The sequence below is a fragment of the Rhinolophus hipposideros genome, assembly GCF_964194185.1.
Source record: "Rhinolophus hipposideros genome assembly, chromosome: 6".
Taxonomy (NCBI): domain Eukaryota; kingdom Metazoa; phylum Chordata; class Mammalia; order Chiroptera; family Rhinolophidae; genus Rhinolophus; species Rhinolophus hipposideros.
In genome coordinates, this window is record NC_138052.1 from 309,596 (window position 1) to 330,010 (window position 20,415).

Genomic DNA, 20,415 nt, shown 5'->3' on the forward strand with positions numbered 1-20,415 from the left:
GCGTTTCGGAATAAACCCCCGAACTGGCGGACCAAAGTCCGATCGCCGTTATGCCATAAGACAGAACTGGAACCGCAGTATCGAGCCCAAACAAGCTCCGTAACACAAAGTCGTGGAGCTATCATTCACTCACACACTCATTCGACCGAGGGGACTGTGTCTCACTCACCGCGCATCCAATGAAATAAGCTCCTCTTTGTGAGCCGGATTCTGTTACCCCCGTATTCAGGTCCCTGTTTGGGCGCCAAGTGTGGCGAGCCAGCCGCCACGAATCGAACAGTACCCGAATGGGGAAGTGGGAATGAAAAAGAGACACTCACACAAATAATGATGCGGCCGGTCTTCAGTGATGCTGAAGCGCCTGGTTTATTCACCTTCACCATTATATACCCTTTGGGTACATGTAATTTAACAATCACGGGTATGTATTACCTCACAGAAAGTAAATTTTTAACTTCTATATAGAAACTACAAAATCACTACAAAACTCCCCAAAGTAATTAACATGACAAAGTCTACCAATTATCCTGATAGCCATCATTTATCTGTATCCGAGAAACTGGCCGTTCCCACCTCATATCTCAGCAACTTGTAAGCACCCTCAAGGTGCAGGCAGAGACAATGCCTTAGGAACAGAAACAAGTTAATCATAAACTGAGCCAGTCCACAAGGCTCCAGAGCAACAAGAAATCATGGCTCCCCACAGGAAGTAGAAAATTTTAACTCATAGTGCAGAGGAAAAACAGGCTCAGGAAGGTTTACATGGTGGAGCCAGGATTCAAATCTAGGTCTGATTCTAAGTCCCAAGTGCTCCTGTCTGTTCTCCACTGGCCCCAGAGGGCAGCTGTTCTGAGCACCTGTGGATAGGGAGGCCATCACTGGCCCTGTGAGGAGAGAAGCCAAATACTGTGTTGGTTCAGCCCAGAATGAGCACAGTGTGCAGTTGCGGAAGCTATTTAAGAACAGTTACACAATCATGAATAACTCCCTCTTGACTTGACTTTATATGCATAAATGGATGAGACTGAGAAAGAAGTTAGAATGTACCTGGTAATAAAGGATAGTGGTGAGTCAAATCTGAGACAACTAGTCTGAAGTCCTAAAATTAGTCTAACTCTCTGTGTGGCCTTGGACAAATCACTTACCTTCTCCAAGTGTTACTAAATGAGGAAATTGAATGAGAACAATGGTTCTCAACCTGGTTGTACATTTTAATCCCCTAGGAGCTTTTGAAAACATCTATGTCCAGTTCCACCCTCTGAGATTCTGGTGTAACTGATTTATAATGGGGGACCCAGATGCTGATATTTTTAAAACTCAAGTCATTTTAATGTTGGCTGGGGTTGGAAACCACGGACCAAATGGTTGTTGAGGGCTTTTTATGCTTGGGTAGGTGCTAGTTCTAAGACTGTCAGGGCCAATGAAAATGAAAACCAGAGTTTCAGAAAGTTCAGCATAAGTCAGTAAAAGACTTAAAAAACAGTAAAAGAGGCTGGAACTTGTGATTACACCAGCTTGTCAGCACCATGGCTGTTGCCTACAGACCAGAGGGGACGCCAGGACCCACTGAGTTAGTTGTATGTACAACCACAGGAAAAGAGACACGTTGATGGGGCCTGCAGGAGTCACCCATGGCCCTGGGAAACTTCCCAAGCATAAAAGGCCCTTCATGACCACTTGGTCCAGTGATTGTCAAGCCCAGTCACACATTAAAATGACTTGAGGGCTGCTTGGAGGTGGGAGGAAGCCAGGCCCAGGGCAGGAACCATCTGATGATTGGTCCATTAGGCCAGTGTTCCCCACATTTGCAGTGGGACATGATGGATTGAGAGAATAACAGCATGCTGGAGGTCTTTGCCCCTGTGAATGTCTCCCCAGGGAAGTTTCCTGACAAGATGGTTAACTAGCGTAGGCCAAATGACTTCTGTCATGAAAGCATGAGGAGATCTATTGCTTGCCAGTAAAACTAGTGAAAATTATAGAAACAAACGAACATTTAAAGTCTCTGGAAATGGTCCTAAGGGAAAACAAAACAAGAATAAAAATACAGCTTTTAAACCAACACAAGAGAACTTGATGTGTCCGACAGAAAACGAAGGAGAATAAAAACAAATAAGCTGCTCACAAAAATCAACTGTATTTCTATGTACTAGCAATGTACATGTGGAAATCAAAATTTTAAAAATATAATACCAGTTCACACAATACCAATCACTTGTGAAAAATAATAATAATGTACATAGAGCCACTTTCAAATGGAGCTGGAGCTGCCATCCCAGAGGAACTGCCTTGCATGTCTTATTCCTTGGACGTTTGGAATGTTAAAACAGGGCAAAATAACCTTTGGACTGGGCCTAAAGCAACACTGTGTCCCAAACAACTGATTGCAAAGATAATAAGAAAGCAGATATTATGACTGCTGGACTGAAAATTAAATACCTTGTTTAGAATTAGTGTCACTGTGTTAGCTTTTCTGCGCGTATAGCAATGCCTTCCTTCTATTGATGGAATTTTCTCCCTTCCCTTCTCGTAAATACACCTGGCCTTTTTCTTTTCATCAGAACACTGCCTGGGCTCCTGCTTGAATCAATGCTTCCCAATAGCTTCTCTTATTGATCTCAATAAATGCTTGTTGCTTCTCACTTTGGCTTTTTATTTTTAGTTAACACATTCTAAAGAAAATGAAGTGCTTAGATATAAATTTAACAGAACAGGTACCAAAACTGAGTAGTTAAATTTATAAAACACTGATAAAAGAAATTAAAAAAGACCTAAATACATGGAGGGACATATCGGAAGACTCAACACAGTGAAGATGTCAATTTTCCCAAAAGTGATCCATAGGTTTAACACAGTTCACAAAATCCCAGTATGGTTTTTTTATAGACAGTTTTATAGACAGATACGTTTACTATAAAATATGTATATGGAAAGGTGAATCCTAAATAACTAAAATACTTTAGAAAAATAAGATTAAATTAGGAACAGTCACTCTAGCCAGTGTCTTGGCTTATAATCTAGCTACAGTAATCAAGATTATGCTGTGCTATTTGTGGAGGGAGAGTCACAGGGTGACTGAATAAAACAGAGAATCCAAAAATAGACCCGCACAGCTATGGCCATGCGCTTTTGACAAAGGTGCAGTAAGGACAGCATTTTCAACACAATGATGGCATCCATAAGGCAAAAAATAATCTTGATCTAAGTCTTACACCTTATACAAACATTAACTCAAAATGGACTTAACTATAAAACTATAAAATGAAACAAGAGAGTTAATGGAAAGTTAATGGAATAAGATGGAAATAATGATAAATGCAATTAGTTCAACTTACCAATTAAGAGAGAGAGCTCTCAGAATAAAAAATAAATCTGACAGTACAATATTTATAGACAACTCATAAATAAAAAACACTGAAAGACTGAAAATAATGCTAGAAATTTCACACAACTTTGAATGAAAAGACAACTAAGGCAATGATTTTAGTAGCTGATAAAGTAGAAATCAAGGAGAAATACCATGAAAACAAAGATGGACATTAAATATTGATAAAATAATCAATCATGTGTAAAGATATAATCATCGTAAAATAATATATGCCTCTAACAATATAACCTCAAAATACATAAACCAACAAATGACAGAAATGCGGGGAGAAAAAGCAGTTGCAGTTGGAGACTGTAAGAAACTCTCAGAAACCAATAAGTTAAACAGATTTTTAAAATTAATGGATATATAGAAGATCTGAACAATAAAATTAGTAAGCTCGAGCAATTCTTTTTTAGCACACTGGGAGCATTTACAAAAATATACTGGTCTATGAGGGAAGCCTCAATAGATTCCAAGGGCTCAATGTGCTAGAAAACATGTCCTCTAGCCAACAGGCAAGAAAATAAAAATTAAAAACAAAAAAATAGTTTTTTCAGGGGCAGCCGGTTAACTCAGTTAGCTAGAGCACAGTGCTCTTAACAACAAGAATGCTGGTTCAATCCCCGCATGGGCCACTGTGAACTGTGCCCTCCACAACTATCTTGAAACACCTACTTGATTTGGAGCTGATGGTTCCTGGAAAAAAAACACATAAAGCAAATAAAAGGTTTTGTGTTTTTTTAAAATAGTTTTTTCCATATGTTTTCCTTTCTTTTCTTTTATTTTTTTCAAGGAGGGTACAGCTCACAGTGGCCCATGCAGGGATTGAACCAGCAACCTTGGTGTTGTTAGCACCACACTCTAACCAACTGAGCTAACCAGACACCCCCATTCCATATGTTTCCAAACTAACATATTAGTGAAAAATCATAAATTAAGAAATAGTAAGAATTGAGTGTTAAATTGTGGGACACAGCTGAAGCAATGCGTAGAGGGAAATTATATCTTTAAGTACACTTATCAAGAACAGCAAAGGTTGGGGTGGCTGGTTGGCTCAGTTGGTTAGAGTGCAGTGCTCATAATACCAACTGTGGGGACAGAGCCAGGAGTGCAGTTTTCAGGCTCTCGGCCTCACTTGGAAAGGTGCTCACTCGGGTAGTAAATGGTCACCAACTGTGATTGCATGGCCATCAGCTGTGGCTAGTTGGCCGTCAGTGTTAACCAGTGAGAGCCATTGGCCACTAACATAACTGCCGTGGCTACGCTAGCAGAAAATGGGGGCTAACAAGAAGATGGTGGCTGAGCATGCAAGCAGCGGAGTTGGGGTTGCAGATCATGTGGTTCCTGTTTCCTGTCTCCAACCCAGCCACCAGTGAGACTATAGTGGTGTGACTCCCCTATCTATGGCTCCGTGGGTGTTCCTTTTTGGCCTCACCATGTCCTGTGTTCTTATGTGGGAAGCAGGAGCTGAGACCCTGCATGCCACCCTGCATGACAAATGGCGCAGCGAGCAGGGTATTGTGCCAGCCAAAGCTCTCCGAAGGACAGTTAAAAAGTTTGTGCCTATGAACACTCAGTCTCAGGAAGACCAGGAGGAGCAGCTGCCTGAGAGCTGGGCCCCCGTGGAGGGGTGGAAAGACGTGGACAGTTCCCCAATCAGCAGAGGCCAGAGAAAGCAGTCGTTGCGGCCCTGTGGGCTGGGAAGTGCTTGCTGAGGCAGCCCAGATGCAGGACTTGTAGTCCCAGGAGGAAACGCTTGCTAAGTCCTCCGTGGGAGATGAAGGTGAGGTCAAGGTCATCCCTCACCCCCAGGACAGCCCAGGGAGAATGACTATGGACTATGGGGAATTGCCTTCCATCCCTAATTTAATGGACTACGTGACTGTTTGGGAACATACGACCATGTAGTGGAACTGGCGCATGTTTGCTTTTGGGTCTTGACCGGCAACCATTGAGAATATGTAAGCACCTTGACTGTGAGCCGCTGTTGTTCCACCACAGTACCCTGAGAGGCCCAGAGAGAGTGGCAGTGCCCTGAGAGGCCCTGGCTGTGTTCAGGAAGTCTGGCTGTGCCCAGAAGAACTGGTGGTACCCTGAGAAACCCTGGCTGTGCCCAAGGAGCCTGGCTGTGTCCAGGATATTGCATTCACCTCCAGGATCCTTGCACAGGGACCCTTGCGGAAGACACTTGTCACGTAGTTTGTGAGGCGAGACCCTATAAGGGTGGAGTGTGGGGACAGAGCCAGGAGTGCAGTTTCCAGGCTCTCGGCCTCACATAGAAAGGTGCTGGCTCAGGTAGTAAATGGCCATCAACTGTGATTGGATGGCCATCAGCTGTGGCTAGTTGGCCGTCAGCTGTACCCAGTGAGCCATTGGCCACTAATATAACTGCTCTGGTTACACTCGCAGAGAATGGGGCTGTGAAGACAGAGCCCCAGAAAGCAGTTTCCAGGCTCTCGGCCTCATGTGGAGAGGTGCTGGCTCAGATAGTGGATGGCCGTCAACTGTGGCTGGTTGGCCATCAGCTGTAGCCATTAAGCCATTGGCCACTGATATAACTGCCACGGCTACAGATGGGAGCCGAGGAGAGTGAAGGAGGAGACTGAAGGAGAGTAAGGAGTTGGCAGCAAAGCGGACAGCGGGTCGCACATCGTGTAAACCCAGCCTCCAGTGAGACCATAGTGGTATGACTTCCCTACCTATGGCTCCGCGGGTGTTCCTTTTTGGCCTCACCAGGTCCTGTGTTCTTATGTGGGGGGCGCAAGCAGAGACCCCGCCGGACGCCCCGCACGACCAGGGGCTAGCAAGAAGATGGTGGCTAAGCTAGCAAGCAGCAGAGTGGGGATTTGCATTTCTCTGATGATTAGTGATGTTGAGCATTTTTTCATATTTCTATTTGCCATTTGTATGTCCTCTTTGGAGAAATGTCTCTTCAGGTCCTCTGCCCATTTTTCAATTGGTTTGTTTGTCTTTTTGTTGTTGCGTTGCATGAGTTCCTTACATATTTTGGATATTAGCCCCTTATCAGAGGCACTGCTTGCAAAAATCTCCCATTCAGTTGGTTGCCTCTTTATTTTGTCCATGGTTTCTTCTGCTGTGCAGAGGCTTTTAAGTTTCATATAGTCTCATTCATTTATTTTAGCTTTTCCTTCCATTTTGAGCTATTTTGTTTTGGTCTATTATTTCTGTGTGGTGGTATTGTATGATGTTTCCCTCTGTTTCTTCTTTTATTACAGTATATATTTCAGTTCTGGATTTTTTTTGAGTGGTTACCATTAAGTTTCTGTAAAAGAAAGTTTGATATTTAGAGTATTCCATTTTCTTCGGCACGCTTACTTTCTCCATTCCCCTATTCCGGTTCAGGCCTTTACTCTCCCCCTTTTTTTGTTTTGGTTGCCACAAATTGTCCCTGTTGATTGTGGGCGAATAGCCTCCTTTAGTATTTCTTGTAGTGCAGGTTGTGTATTGGAAAATTCCCTCAGCTTCTGTACGTCTGGAAAAGTCTTTATTCCTTCTTCATATCTGAAGGATATCTTTGCTAGGTATATTATTCTTGGCTCAGAATCTCTTTCAATAGTTTGAATATTTGGTTCCACTCCCTCCTGGCTTGTAGAGTTTCTGCTGAAAAATCTGATGATATTCTAATGGGCTTTCCTTTGTAGGTTACCGTCTTCTTTTCCCTGGCTGCCTTGAGGATTCTTTCTTTGTCATTGATTTATGACAGCTTCAATACAATGTGCTTTGGAGAAGGCCTGTTGGGGTTGAGGTAATTAGGTGTTCTATTTGCTTCTTGGATTCGAGGATCCAGTTCTTTCCACAAGTTTGGGAAGTTCTCGTCGACTATTTGTTTGAATATACTCTCTGTTCCCTTCTCTCTTTCTTCTCCTTTTGTTATGCCCATTATTCTTATACAGGTCTTTCTGATGGAGTCAGAAAGTTCTTGTAGAGTTCTTTCATTTCTTTTAAGTCTCAAGTCTCTTTCTTCTTCCATCTGTGTAATTTCCAGGTTTCTATCTTCGATGTCACTGATTCTTTCCTCCATCTGGTCAACTCTACTATTTAAGCTGGCTATTTCATTCTTAATTTCTTCTATTGAGTTCTTAATCTCCAGAAATTCTATTTGGTTCTTTTTCAAAATTTCAATCTCTTTGGTAAAATGCTCATGTTGTTCTTTGATTGTGTTTCTGAGTTCATTAAACTGACTTTCCGTATTTCCTTGCATCTCGTTGAGTTTTTTAAGAACTGCAGTCTTAAATTCTCTGTGATCTAAATCACATATTTCCACATCTTTAACTTCATTTTCTGGAGACTTTTCACTTTCTTTCTGAGCTGTCTTGTTCCCTTGGTTATTCGTGGCAATTACTGATTTATTATTTCTCTTCCTAGACATCTGCAGGGGTGGGTTCTGCAACAGGTTGATAGCAAGAAGTCTTTCTTTTGTTTTCCAGAATGTGTTGGTAGAATGTTTTATTTTCTCTCCGATTGCAGCCCTTTGTTCTCTCTCACACTGTAGTGTTATGCTTTCTCTGCAGTATTCCAGCTTCTCACACAATGGGGGGGGGGATTCCCTGAAAGGTGGGCTTCTCCTCTGTTAACAGTTCACCTGGGTCATAGGGTGCTGCATCCCTGTGGGGATGCGGAGAGCTTTTGAAGTTCCAAAGCTCTTCCTGCTCCAGATTCAGAGCCCGTGTGTTTCAGCAGTTCTGTATACTCCTTCAAGGATCCGCCCAGATAAGTGGGGCCAGGGATGGGGTGAGTTGTGAGAGGTGGCCCAGCGCAATGGCGCAACCACCACCACAGCCAGTCCTGCTTCCACAGCTCCCTCCCCTTTGCTGGAACTAGTTGGACTACGAATATGTGTCTGTGGACCATAGTTCTCAGAACTGCAAATATTCTGTTCTTTTAATCTGACACTGCTACTGTTCCACTTCTAGAACCGAGCAGGTGTTAGTGGGGCAAGCTCTGGGAGGGTAGGGAGTCTAGTCTCAGTGCCTAAGTCTTCCGTTCTCTGCAGCAGTGATAGTTTAAACCGCTGTTTACAGCCTTCTTCCTTCAGTCTTTGCTCCAAGATCTCTTCCATGAGCGTTTGGTTCAGCCGTGTTATATGGTGCCCCCTCAGCCCTGTGGCTCATAAACGGAGCCCAAGCAGTCCGAGTTCTTCCCTCTCCCACAGCTGTGGTAGCTCCAGGATGCAGCGAGCTCGGAGCACTGAGCTAGGTCAGTATAAATTCTGGGTCCTGCGCCTGCGGGGCTCCAGCTCCACACTTCTCCCTTCCCTCCTCCCCTGCTTGCGCGATTTGCCCAACTTAGGTGAATTCAGCAGTGAAGCTCTTTGTCTTGCCTGTCTACTGTGCAGGGAGTCCTTTGTGGAGTTATAATTGTTTGATTTGTTGTAAATTCCAGGGGAGATTTACAGAGGCTCACCTCAAGTCGCCATTTTGATGACTGAAAGGGTGGAAATTGACACTCCAAGCAAATGGTATCCAGAGGAAATCAGGTGTAGCCATACTGATATCCGATGAAACAGAGTTCAGTGTGAAAAGTGTAACAAGAGACAAAGATGGACATTTAATAATGATAAAGGGAACTATACAACAAGAAGACATAACAGTCGTCAATATTTATGTCTCCAATCAGGGAGCACCGAAATATACCAAGCAACTACTAACAGAACTAAAGGGAGAAATTGACCAAAACACAGTTATACTAAGGGACCTAAATACATCATTGACAGCTATGGGTAGATAATCCAAACAGTAAATAAATAACAAAATAGCAGCCCTAAATGACACATTAGATGAAATGGACATCATTGACATATATAGAGCACTTCATCCTAAAACATCAGACTATACATTTCATTCTAGTGTACATGGAACATTCTCAAGGATAGACCATATATTGGGACATAAAATAAGCCTCAGCAAATTTAAGAAGAGTGAAATCATCCCAAGCATATTTTCTAATCACAAGGCTTTGAAATTATATATCAACTGCAAAAAGAAAGCAGGAAAAAACACAAATATGTGGAGATTAAATAACATACTTGTAAAGAACGACCAGGTCAAAAAAGTAATTAGAGGAGAGATCAAAAGATACATAGAAACAAATGAGAATGAAAATACATCCTACCAAAATTTTTGGGATGCAGCAAAAGTAGTTTTAAAAGGGAAATTTATATCATTACAGGCCTATCTCAAGAAATAAGAAAAATCCCCAATAAATAACCTCATGTTACACCTTAAAGAACTAGAAAAAGAAGAACAATGAAACCCAAGGTCAGCAGAAGAAAGGAAATAACAAAAATCAGAGCAGAACTAAATGAAAGAGAGAACAAAAAGACAATAGAAAAAATTAATGTGACAAAGAGCTGGTTCTTTGAAAAGATTAACAAAATCGACAAACCCTTGGCTAGACTCACTAAGATAAAAAGAGAAGACACTAATAAGCAGAATCCTAAATGAAAAAGGGGAAGTTATCACTGATGCCACTGAAATAGTCAGGATCATCCAAGAATACTATGAAGGACTATATGCCACCAAATTCAATAATCTAGAAGAAATGGACAACTTCTTTGAAACAAATAGCCTTCTTAGGCTGAACCATAAAGAAATGGAAAATCTATACCGACCAATCACCAGTAAGGAAATTCAATCAGTCATCCAAAACCTTCCCAAAAGCAAAAGTCCGGGACCAGATGGCTTCACTAGTGAATTCTACCAAACCTTCAAAGAGGATGTAATACCAATTCCGCTCAAACTCTTCCAAAAAAATTGAAGTGGAGACAATACTCCCTAACTCATTTTATGAAGCCAAATTACCCTGATACCAAAACCTGGTAAGGCCAACACAAAAAAGAAAACTACAGACCAACTTCGCTGATGAATACAGATGCAAAAATCCTAAACAAAATTCTAGCAAATGAAACGCAGCAATGCATTAAAAAGATTATTCATCACGACCAAGTGGGGTTTATCCCAGTGGCACAAAGATGGTTCAACATACTCAAATCCATCAATGCGACACATCACATAAACAAAATAAAGGACAAAAATCATATGATTATATCAATTGATGCAGAAAAAGCATTTGACAAGATACAACATCCATTTATGACTAAAACACTTAATAAAATAGGTATAGAAGGAAAATATCTTAACATAATAAAGGATATCTATGACAAGCCCTCAGTTAATCTCATAATAAATGGTGAAAAACTGAAGCCCTTTGCTCTATGTTCAGGAGCATGACAGGGCTCTCCCCTATCACCTCTGTCTTTCATCATAATCTTCACCAGAGCTATCAGGCAAGAGAAAGAAATAAAAGGCATCCAAATTGATAATGAAGAAGTTAAACGGTCACTCTTTGCAGATGACATGATGCTATATATATAGAAAACCCTAAAGACTCCACCAAAAAGCTGTTAGAAACAATCAACGAATACAGTAAAGTTTCCGGCTGCAAAATCAACGCATGAAAGTCCATTGCATTCCTACATACTAACAATGAAATCTCAGAAAAAGAAATTAAAAAAAAGTTCATTTTGCAATTGCATCAAAAAGAATAAAATACCTAGGAATAAACTTAACCAAGGATGTGAAGGACCTATATGCTGAAAAGTATAAGACAATTTTGAAAGAAATTGAAGAAGACACAAAGAAATGGAAAGATATTCCGTGCTCATGGATTGGAAGAATCAACATAGTTAAATGGCCATATTACCCAAAGCAATATACAGATTTAATGCAATCCCCTACAAAATCCCAATGGAATGTTTTAAAGAAATAGAACAAAAATTCATCAGATTTGTTTGGAACCACAAAAGACCCTGAATAGTCAAAGCAATCTTAAGAAAAAGAACAATACTGGAGGTATCACACTCCCTGACTTTAGCTTGTACTACAGGCCTACAATAATCAAAACAACATGGTATTGGCAGAAAAACAGACAAATAGATCAATGGAATGGAATTGAGAATGCAGAAATAAAACCACATAAATATGGACAGATAATTTTTGACAAAGAAGCAAAAAACATGCAATGGAGAAAAGACAGCCTTTTCAATAAATGGTGCTGGCAGAATTGGACAGCCACGTGCAAAAGAATGAAACCAGGATGCTATCTGTCACCATGTACCAAAATTAATTCAAAATGGATCAAAGACTTAAGCATAAACAATAAACTGCATAGAAGAAAATATAGGTACTAATCTTATGGACCTTGGGTTCAAAGAGCATTTCATAAATTTGACTTCAAAGGCAAGGGAAGGAAAAGCTAAAATAAATTAATGGGACTGTGTCAAACTTAAAAGGTTCTGCACAGCAAAAGAAACCATTGACAAAATAAAGAGGCAACCAACTGAATGGGAGAAGATTTTTGCAAGCAGTGCCTCCAATAAGAGGCTAATATCCAAAATATACAAGGAACTCATGCAACTCAACAACAAAAAAACAAACAACCCATTTGAAAAATAGGCAGAGGACCTGAAGAGACATTTCTCCAAAGAGGACCCACAAATGGTAACTAGACATATGAAAAAAATGCTCAACATCACTAATCATCAGAGAAATGCAAATAAATACCACAATGAGATATCACCTCACCCCAATCAGAATGGCTATCATCAACAAGACAAATAGTAACAAGTGTTGGAGAGGCTGTGGAGAAAAAGGAACCCTCATACAGTGTTGGTGGGAATGCAGACTGGTGCAGCCCTTATGGAAGGCAGTGTGGAGGTTCCTCAAGAAATTACGAATAGAATTACCATATGACCCAGCAATCCCTCTCCTGGGTATCTACCAAAAAAATCTGAAAACATTTATCCATAAAGACACGTGTGCTCCAATGTTCATTGCAGCTTTGGTTATGGTGGCAAAGACATGGAAACAACCAAAATGTCCTTCGATAGATGAATGGATAAAGAAGTTGTGGTATATATACACAATGGAATACCATTCGGCGGTAAGGAAAGATGATATAGGAACATTTGTGACAACATGGATGAATCTTGATAGTATAATGCTAAGTGAAATAAGTCAGACAGAAAAAGCAGAGAACCCTATGATTTCACTGATATGTGGTATATAAACCAAAAACAACAAAAGAACAAGACAAACAAATGAGAAAGAAAAACTCATAGACACAGACAATAATTTAGTGGTTACCAGAGGGTAAGGGGGTCGGGGGTGGGTGATGAGGGTAAGGGGGATCAAATATATGGTGATGGAAGGAGAACTGACTCTCAGTGATGAACACACAATGGGATTTATAGATGATGTAATACAGAATTGTACACCTGAAATCTATGTAAACCCCAATAAATTTAATTAAAAAAAAATAAATAAATAATTGATTTAAAAAAAAAAAAAAAAAAGCAAAGGCTTACAGCCCCTGAGCGGGTGGGGTCACAAATGGGACTAACTGACGCAAAAGTTCTTACTTTTATATCTTTGTTTGGAGAAGGGAGCTGTCGCCTTCTAATGGAATTCATCTACCAGGTTTGTTCTGCTTTGCCCATCCTGAAAGGATTAGCGAAATAACCCATTTCTGTCTATCAGATCTGCTCAGTTTGGCCAAAAGGGATTTGAGATAATTTATTAACCTCAAGGCACATTAATGAACCCATTCTTATCTATCAGATCTGTTCCCTTTGTCCTAGAGTGAATGACTTACTTCAGAACCTGGAGTTTTAGGATATGGCTTTTATTTTACCAGGGATCTTCCTGTCTACCTAATAACATGCTAACTAACCATCTAATTTGTAGGTATTTTATTTAATAGTATTTAAATATTTTACTTAAAAGCATCACCTGTTGCTCTCTAGTCAAGTAGATCCAAGGAAGAGTGAGCTGCTTAGGGCCTGACATGCCTTTTTTTTTTTTTTTTTTTTTAAGATTTTATTGGGGAAGGGGAACAGGACTTTATTGGGGAACAGTGTGTACTTCCAGGACTTTTTTCCAAGTCAAGTTGTTGTCCTTTCAGTCTTAATTGTGGAGGGCGCAGCTCAGCTCCAGGTCCAGTTGCCGTTGCTAGTTGCAGGGGACGCAGCCCACCATCCCTTGCGGGACTTTAGGAATCGAACCGGTAATCTTGTGGCTGAGAGCCCACTGGTCCATGTGGGAATCGAACCGGCAGCCTTCGGAGTTAGGAGCACGGAGCTCTAACCACCTGAGCCACCGGGCCGGCCCCCGCTTTTTTTTTTTTAAACAGGAGAAAATCAAAAGTTTAATACATGTGCATAGGGAATTCACATAAGCATGAAAATTGCAAAAACACTGAGGCAACACTGGGTATACAAGACATTTTTGGACAAAGGAGAAAAGAGAGTAACAGGGTATTAGATTTCAAAAGCAAGACTGGACGATTTACAGATAGGTGAGGAAGAGCTGAACACACATGGCAGGAAAATTCTTGCTGGGTGACTCAGAAACAATGGGACCCGGGGGGTCTAGCTAACAGGCCCCGCCTGAAGCCCTCCTATTTGCCACACTTAAGTCAAATTAGGCTAAGGCAACATCCTGAGATTCCCTTCCTGGAGGAGGCCTTTCCATTTGATTCTCTTAGGCAGGAGGGGGGAGGGTCAAAGCTTCTTTCTGAGTCATTTTTCTTAATAAACAACCTAAAATCAATATCCCAAAAGCGGCTTCAGAGCGGCACAATTTTGGTTGCCCTCAGTCCTGTCTTTGAAACTGTAAATGTAAGTGTCACATTCCAGAAGCTGAGTTGGCAGACTGCTCCGTATCTCACTAATCCAATCATTCTGTTTTGAGAATACGTTCAGTTAAACTATTGAGTTTCAGGAGGCAGTGGTGCTGAAGGGCTCCCAATGAGAGGCCGAAATTGTGTAAGCAAGCAATCAGGTATTTAATAAGAGGAGTGTCTATGAAAACAAAGAAAAATAAAGGTTAATGATCAAGCAAATTAGACACCAGTTTTTGAGTCTGTAAGGCTATGAGATGAGATTCCTATATGTAAGGCTCCAAGTTTCTTTTTCTGGAATGAAGGCAGGCAGTGACAATCTGATAGATTCTCCAGGTTTGCAGTTTGAATGTCTCTGATGTCATCAGGTTCTCAGGTCAATTTTGCCTGGCGTACACAGCACCATTCACTGAGATTAAGCAGGAGCTGCTGTGGTGATTTCTCTCAAGTTTATATCATTATGCTGTCTAGCTGCAGTTTGTAATTGCAAGGCTCCAAAAAAACAACAACACAGTTTTAGTTCTCAATAATTCCAAAGCAAAAGACGCCAGAAAAATGAAACATTAGTACAGAGAGTTGTAGCTAAATATTTTTAAAAACTAGAAAAATTCAGGATCCAGTCCAGTACACAGGTGAAAAATATAACCTTAAAGACAACTAAATTAGAATCTAGTATCCATAACTGTGTATTACAGTTTCTGTTGAAACAATTTTCTTCTTTAAAATCACCCTTATTAGCCAAATTAAAACTAACTTATAGCACAAGTATAGTTTCAATAATGTTCTCCTGTTATTTGCATAAGCACAACAAGAATAACAGTTGATCACATGGGCTCTTTTAAATCTGCTTTGCTGGAATTTCATAAGGAATCTCCAGATTGCACTTTCATTAACTTCTCAGGGCCGAGAAGCCAAACCACATCAGTGCCATCAGACTTCTCCACGGATCCTTCCGGAGATAAAACACACTTGTAAAAGCATCAGAGTAAAACAATGGTCTGTCTATAAATGACAAAAAACTTAAAATGACATAGTTATACATCTGATTATAATGCAATTGACAAAGAACTTTGCTCTTCTGTAACAAGACATTTTAAGATAACAATTAGAATTACAAATGAAAATTATATCAGAGCTTTGTAGAGTCTTGGAAATTTTTATATAGTCTATAGAAAATCCATTTTAGTATTAATATATGCACACAAAAACATAATTACTTATTTGACAAAGCTTCCCATGTAATTTTCGTGTATCAAATAGGCCTAATTACTTTAAAATTTCTCTTATAAGGAGAGAACAAATCTTTAAGGTATAACAGGGGCCCACTGAAATAATCCAAAGCCATTTCTAAAAGGTTAAGAAAAAATTATTTTTTATTTATTTGTTATTATTTTTTTTTCCTGTAAAATCATTTTATTTTCTGTTGCATAGACATCTTTCTCAGGTAATGTTACTAGAACCTATTTATGGGGTTTTATAGTCGGGGTAAATATATTTTTCAAAAACTTATTTCTGTTATACAGAGTTGTGATACAAAAAATGATTTATAGGCTACAGTTTCAGAAGGCAGTTAGCTGGACTAATACTACTGAAGAAACTTTCCTATTTAAGTCTATAATATGGAATGAAAAGATATGATTAAAAAATCTTCTGATCAAAGAAGCTTGAGATCATCAAAGGAATGTTTACTGTCCTCCACAGAAAGCCACCAGGATTTTCTCATAATCTCCTTTGGTTTCATCCAGGATAGCTTGGCAGAGAGAGATGCCGTACAACTTCTGACAGCATGCTTTGATATCATTCATGTCGACTTCAGAACGAGAAACCATAATTCTGATCAATGTCTTATGACGAGTTCCAGCACCCTTCATGGCCTGATGAAGCTTCTCAGCAAAGAACATTGGCTTGTTTGTGGCACGCTTCATAATTGTCGTGAAGCATTTCTCGATGTCACCTTTCATCTCCAGGTCCAGAACTTTGTTCAGGTCATGCTTACTGTACTTGGCATACTTCCGAAACACTCTGCGATGGGGATAGCTTCTGGTGGTAAGCCTGGTACTGAGCACATCCACATCTGTCCCTTTTCTCCTTTCTCCTGCTTCATATAATGCCCTGGCGTCTGAGTCAGCCGAATCTTCACTTAGGCTCAACTCCTCAGATTGGTCACCCTTAATAAGAGAAAGCAAAGCCTTCTGGTAATCTCCAGATGTGTCTGAGGTGATGTCTTTAGCCAGGTCTCTCTTCAATTCTTCTCTATAGACTCTGTTAATTTCTCTGATTTCTCTGTTAGTTCTTGATGCCAAAATTTCATTAAGAGTGTCTTCATCAGTTCCAAGGCCCTTCATGGCAGCACGGAGTTCATCAGCATCAAATTGGCCTGGAGTTTTTAATAGAGCCAAAGCAACTTCCTCAAGGTGACCTGTAAAGCTTTCCTCAGAGTTTCATCCAGGGGCTTTCCTTTTTCCTGGAGATAAGCTGCTTTGATCTGCTGACGCTGTGCATTGTTTCTCTTGGTGAGAATGTCAATGATGGTTGCTTCATCCACACCTTTAACCATTATTGCCTTATGCAAGGCAGCAACATCCGAGGATGGATTGAAGCCAGGATAGGGGCTCACTGCTGACCCGGGACCACCTTTGGATCCTTTCACAGTGTTAATGTGTTCCTGCTCTTCATTGTCAATAAACCAGGCCTGCTGGAGGAATTCTGATACCATTGCCATTTTTAAAGTAGTTTCTTTTTATCCACCTTCTTCCAAAGAACTAAAGAGAGACTGTTCTCTGATCCTTTCACACCAGAAAAAATTATTTTTTAAATTTAAACCCTGGGAAGGTTGTCAAACATACTTGACCAAAAAGATCATATGTCATTATAAAAAAATGTTAAACTATCTATTTATCCAAAGTGACAAAAAAATATTAAACATACACGTTAGCAAAACTTTAGTTTTTAGGATTAAGATTGTTTTCTTAAGTAATCAAGGACCTAATTAAGACAATTAAAATATAGAATCCTTACTCTCTAGGTAGAACACTTTTCATAATATCTCATCTGAAGTAGAACAAATACAGGAAACACTTTTTCTTTTAAATAGGCTGAAAAAGAACCAAACTGGTTTTGCTTACTTTTGACATTTAAACTCATTTACTTAATTAAATTTACCCCAATTTTATTCAGCTTAACCATATATAAAATCTCCTCAGATTTCTCTTCACAAACCTTCTACACCTTGCCCAGTCTCTTTGTTTTTCTCTTATTCAGAAATACCCAACTTTAGGACAAATCACTTTCTGTTAATTTCCTTCAAAATGTATCTCTGTACTTTGTACCTTCTATCACCAAAAACGTAGTTTTTTTCCATTTCAATTAGAATTCTTACCTCTTAGAAACCTTAATTTCTAGTGACAACTAAAAAGTAAGCAATTGGTATTCTTTAGATTGGCAGATTTATGAATACGTTTCATAACCTTTAGAAACACAGGCTATTACTGGCAATTATAGTCACAATATTTTTAGAAACAAATATTTTTTTTTTTTGGTTGTTGAGAGCCCACTGGCCCATGTGGGAATCGAACCGGCAGCCTTCGGAGTTAGGAGCATGGAACTCTAACCGCCTGCGCCACCGGGCCGGCCCAACAAATATTTTTTTTAATAAAGTATGAGACATATTCAGTAACAGATCCCAATTTATCTTTTAGTTTTTCTCTTATTAGAAGCCAAAAGCAGGTAAACTGAGACTTATCTAGTAACAAATGTTTCTGAATTTCATGTTATTTAGAAATACCTAGATAATTTTGATCACTTAACTTAACTTAGTAAAACTCTAAAATTTGAAGTTACCAACTGATTTTGGAAAATTATTTTAAGCACATATAACTACTACTGAAAAGTTTCATCTAAAATCTTTTATTTAGGGCCTGACACACCTTGAACCTCCCTTCTCTGCTTTCTTACCTGCAGCCACACCATGGAAAGAACTTCGGCCCCAGGGCTACAGGCTTTGTAAGAACCAAGCTGGAACTGGGAGCACAGATCCAAACCTTCTCCTAGAGCAGGGGTGTCCAAACTGCGGCCCGCGGGCCAACTGCGGCCCGCAATCCATTTTTAAGTGGCCCGCAGCAAATTCCAAAAATATATTTAGTTTACTTAAATAAACCAGGTGAGGCAATACGTACTTCACCTCGAGTGAGTGGCCCGGCTGTTTGTATATTTTACCGCATATGGCCCTTGGTGAAAAATGTTGAAAAAAGTTTGGACACCCCTGTCCTAGAGGGAAGGTTTTAACTAGTTGCTCTTTCAAGCTTTATAATTCGTATCTTGCATTAGAGATTTTGTTGTTGTTGTTGTTGTTGTTTTTCAGTTGTACGGTAAATCCTTTTACAAACCATCACTTCCAAATTTTGGTCAAACTTTTACTTCATACTTCCTGTACCACGCTTGCTTAAAACAAGGCATACAGGTAATCCCACCACTTTCTTTAAACACCAATAAATATGTGAAGTGCATATCTATAGTTTAATGGTACCAAAGTCAGTCAACTTGAGACAGCTCTCTACAGAAACACATGCATTTCTGCAACATTTCTAGCCCATGCCTATATTAGGCAACCCTATTTCCTAGGAGTGCTCTAACAGCTCAGCAATGCTTTTACATACAGCTAACACACATTCACATGACTCCACACTCCACCTGTTCCACCAGTAAATCTGATGTTGGAAGACTGCTGCCACAATAGAGGAAGAACACGAGAGCAGAGGAAGTTTGGAGCTTGGATTGACTGGGAGGAAGAGTACTACGCAAGTGGGAGGAGAGAACCGATTTTGGAAATAATGATCAATCCAATGCCCTCCAAACATTTGTAGAGTACTTCACTAGTAAAGGGGCCCTCTGCCTCCTACTCCCACAATTTCAGCAGAAACCTTGCATGACGTAAGGCAGTGGGATGACATACTCAAAGTGATGCAAGAGAAAAACAACAAAAAACTGTTGACTGAGAATTCCGTATCTGACAACAAGCTTTCAAAAATGAGGGCGTAATAAAGACATTCTTGGATAAACAAAAGCTGAGGAAATTCATTACCACTACGGTTTGTAAGAATGCTAAGGGTAGTCCTTCAAGTTGAAAGGACACTAGAGAGTAACTTGGAGCCATGTAAAAACATAAATCTTTCCAATAAAGGTAAATACATGAAAAAACATAAAAACTTAGAATTACTGTAATTTTGGTTCATAACTCCACTTTTTATTCTTTTACAAGACTTAATAGAAAAAGCATAAATCTATGTTACTGGGTACACAATACATAAAGATGTCATTTGTGGCATCAATAAAATATAGGGGGTAGAACTATAAAGGAGTAGTTTTTGTATGTGATTGAAGTTAACATTTAAAAATGTTGTTATACCTTTATGGTATTATATGTAATTGCATAACTACAAAGAAAGTATTTCGTGTGTAGCCTTTTGTGTGTAGGCTATACACAAAAGAAAATGAGGGATCAAATAAATCAAAACAAAAAAACCAACTAAACAAAAAGGAAGGGAATGAGGTACAAAAAGCTGTAAGGGCAGTGAAAATACTCTATGTATTACAATTATTGATGTACACCATTATACATTTGTCCAAATCCATAGAATGTACACCACCAAGAGTGAACCTTAAGGTAAACTATGGACTTCGGGTGATTATGATGTAGGGGTCAATATGGGTTCATCCTTGGTATAAAAAAAGCAAAGTATCATTCTGATGAATAACGTTGATAATGAGGGAAGCTATTCATACGTGGAGACAGGGAATATACAGGAAATCTCTGTACCTCTCTCAAGTTTGCTGTAAATCTAAAACTGCTCTAAAAAAATAAAGTCCTAAAAGAAAAAAAGCTGTAAGACAGAGAAAACAATTAACAAAATGGAAAGAGTAAGTCTTTCCCTATCAGTAATTATTTTAAAGGTAAATGGATTATTAAACTCCCTAATCAAAAGACACAGGCTGGAACAACAGATAAAACAACAGAATCCAACTATATGCTGTCTATACGAGACTCATTTTAGATTTGACATGCATAGGTTGAAGGTGAAAGAAGATATTCTATGAGAATGGTAATCAAAAGAGAACAGAAGTGGCTATACTAACATCAGACAAAATAGAGTTTAAGTCAAAAACTGTTAGACAAAGAAGTATATTATATAATGATAAAAGGGTCAATGCAACAAGAAGATGTAACAATTACAAACATGTAAGTACTAAACATCAAAGCTCCTAAATATATGAAGCAAATAATGACAGAATTAAACAGAGACTTACAATAGTAATGACTTCAGTACCCCACTTTCAATAATGGATAGAAC

General features: G+C 39.5%; 1 pseudogene across 1 annotated transcript; it reads right to left on the bottom strand.

The window, feature by feature from the left end:
- Nucleotides 1-13,266: 13,266 nt before the first annotated feature.
- LOC308499381 (annexin A1-like) lies at nucleotides 13,267-16,902 on the bottom strand (annotated as a pseudogene). Its single transcript has one exon. The product of its transcript is annotated as an annexin A1-like (transcript).
- Nucleotides 16,903-20,415: the final 3,513 nt, after the last annotated feature.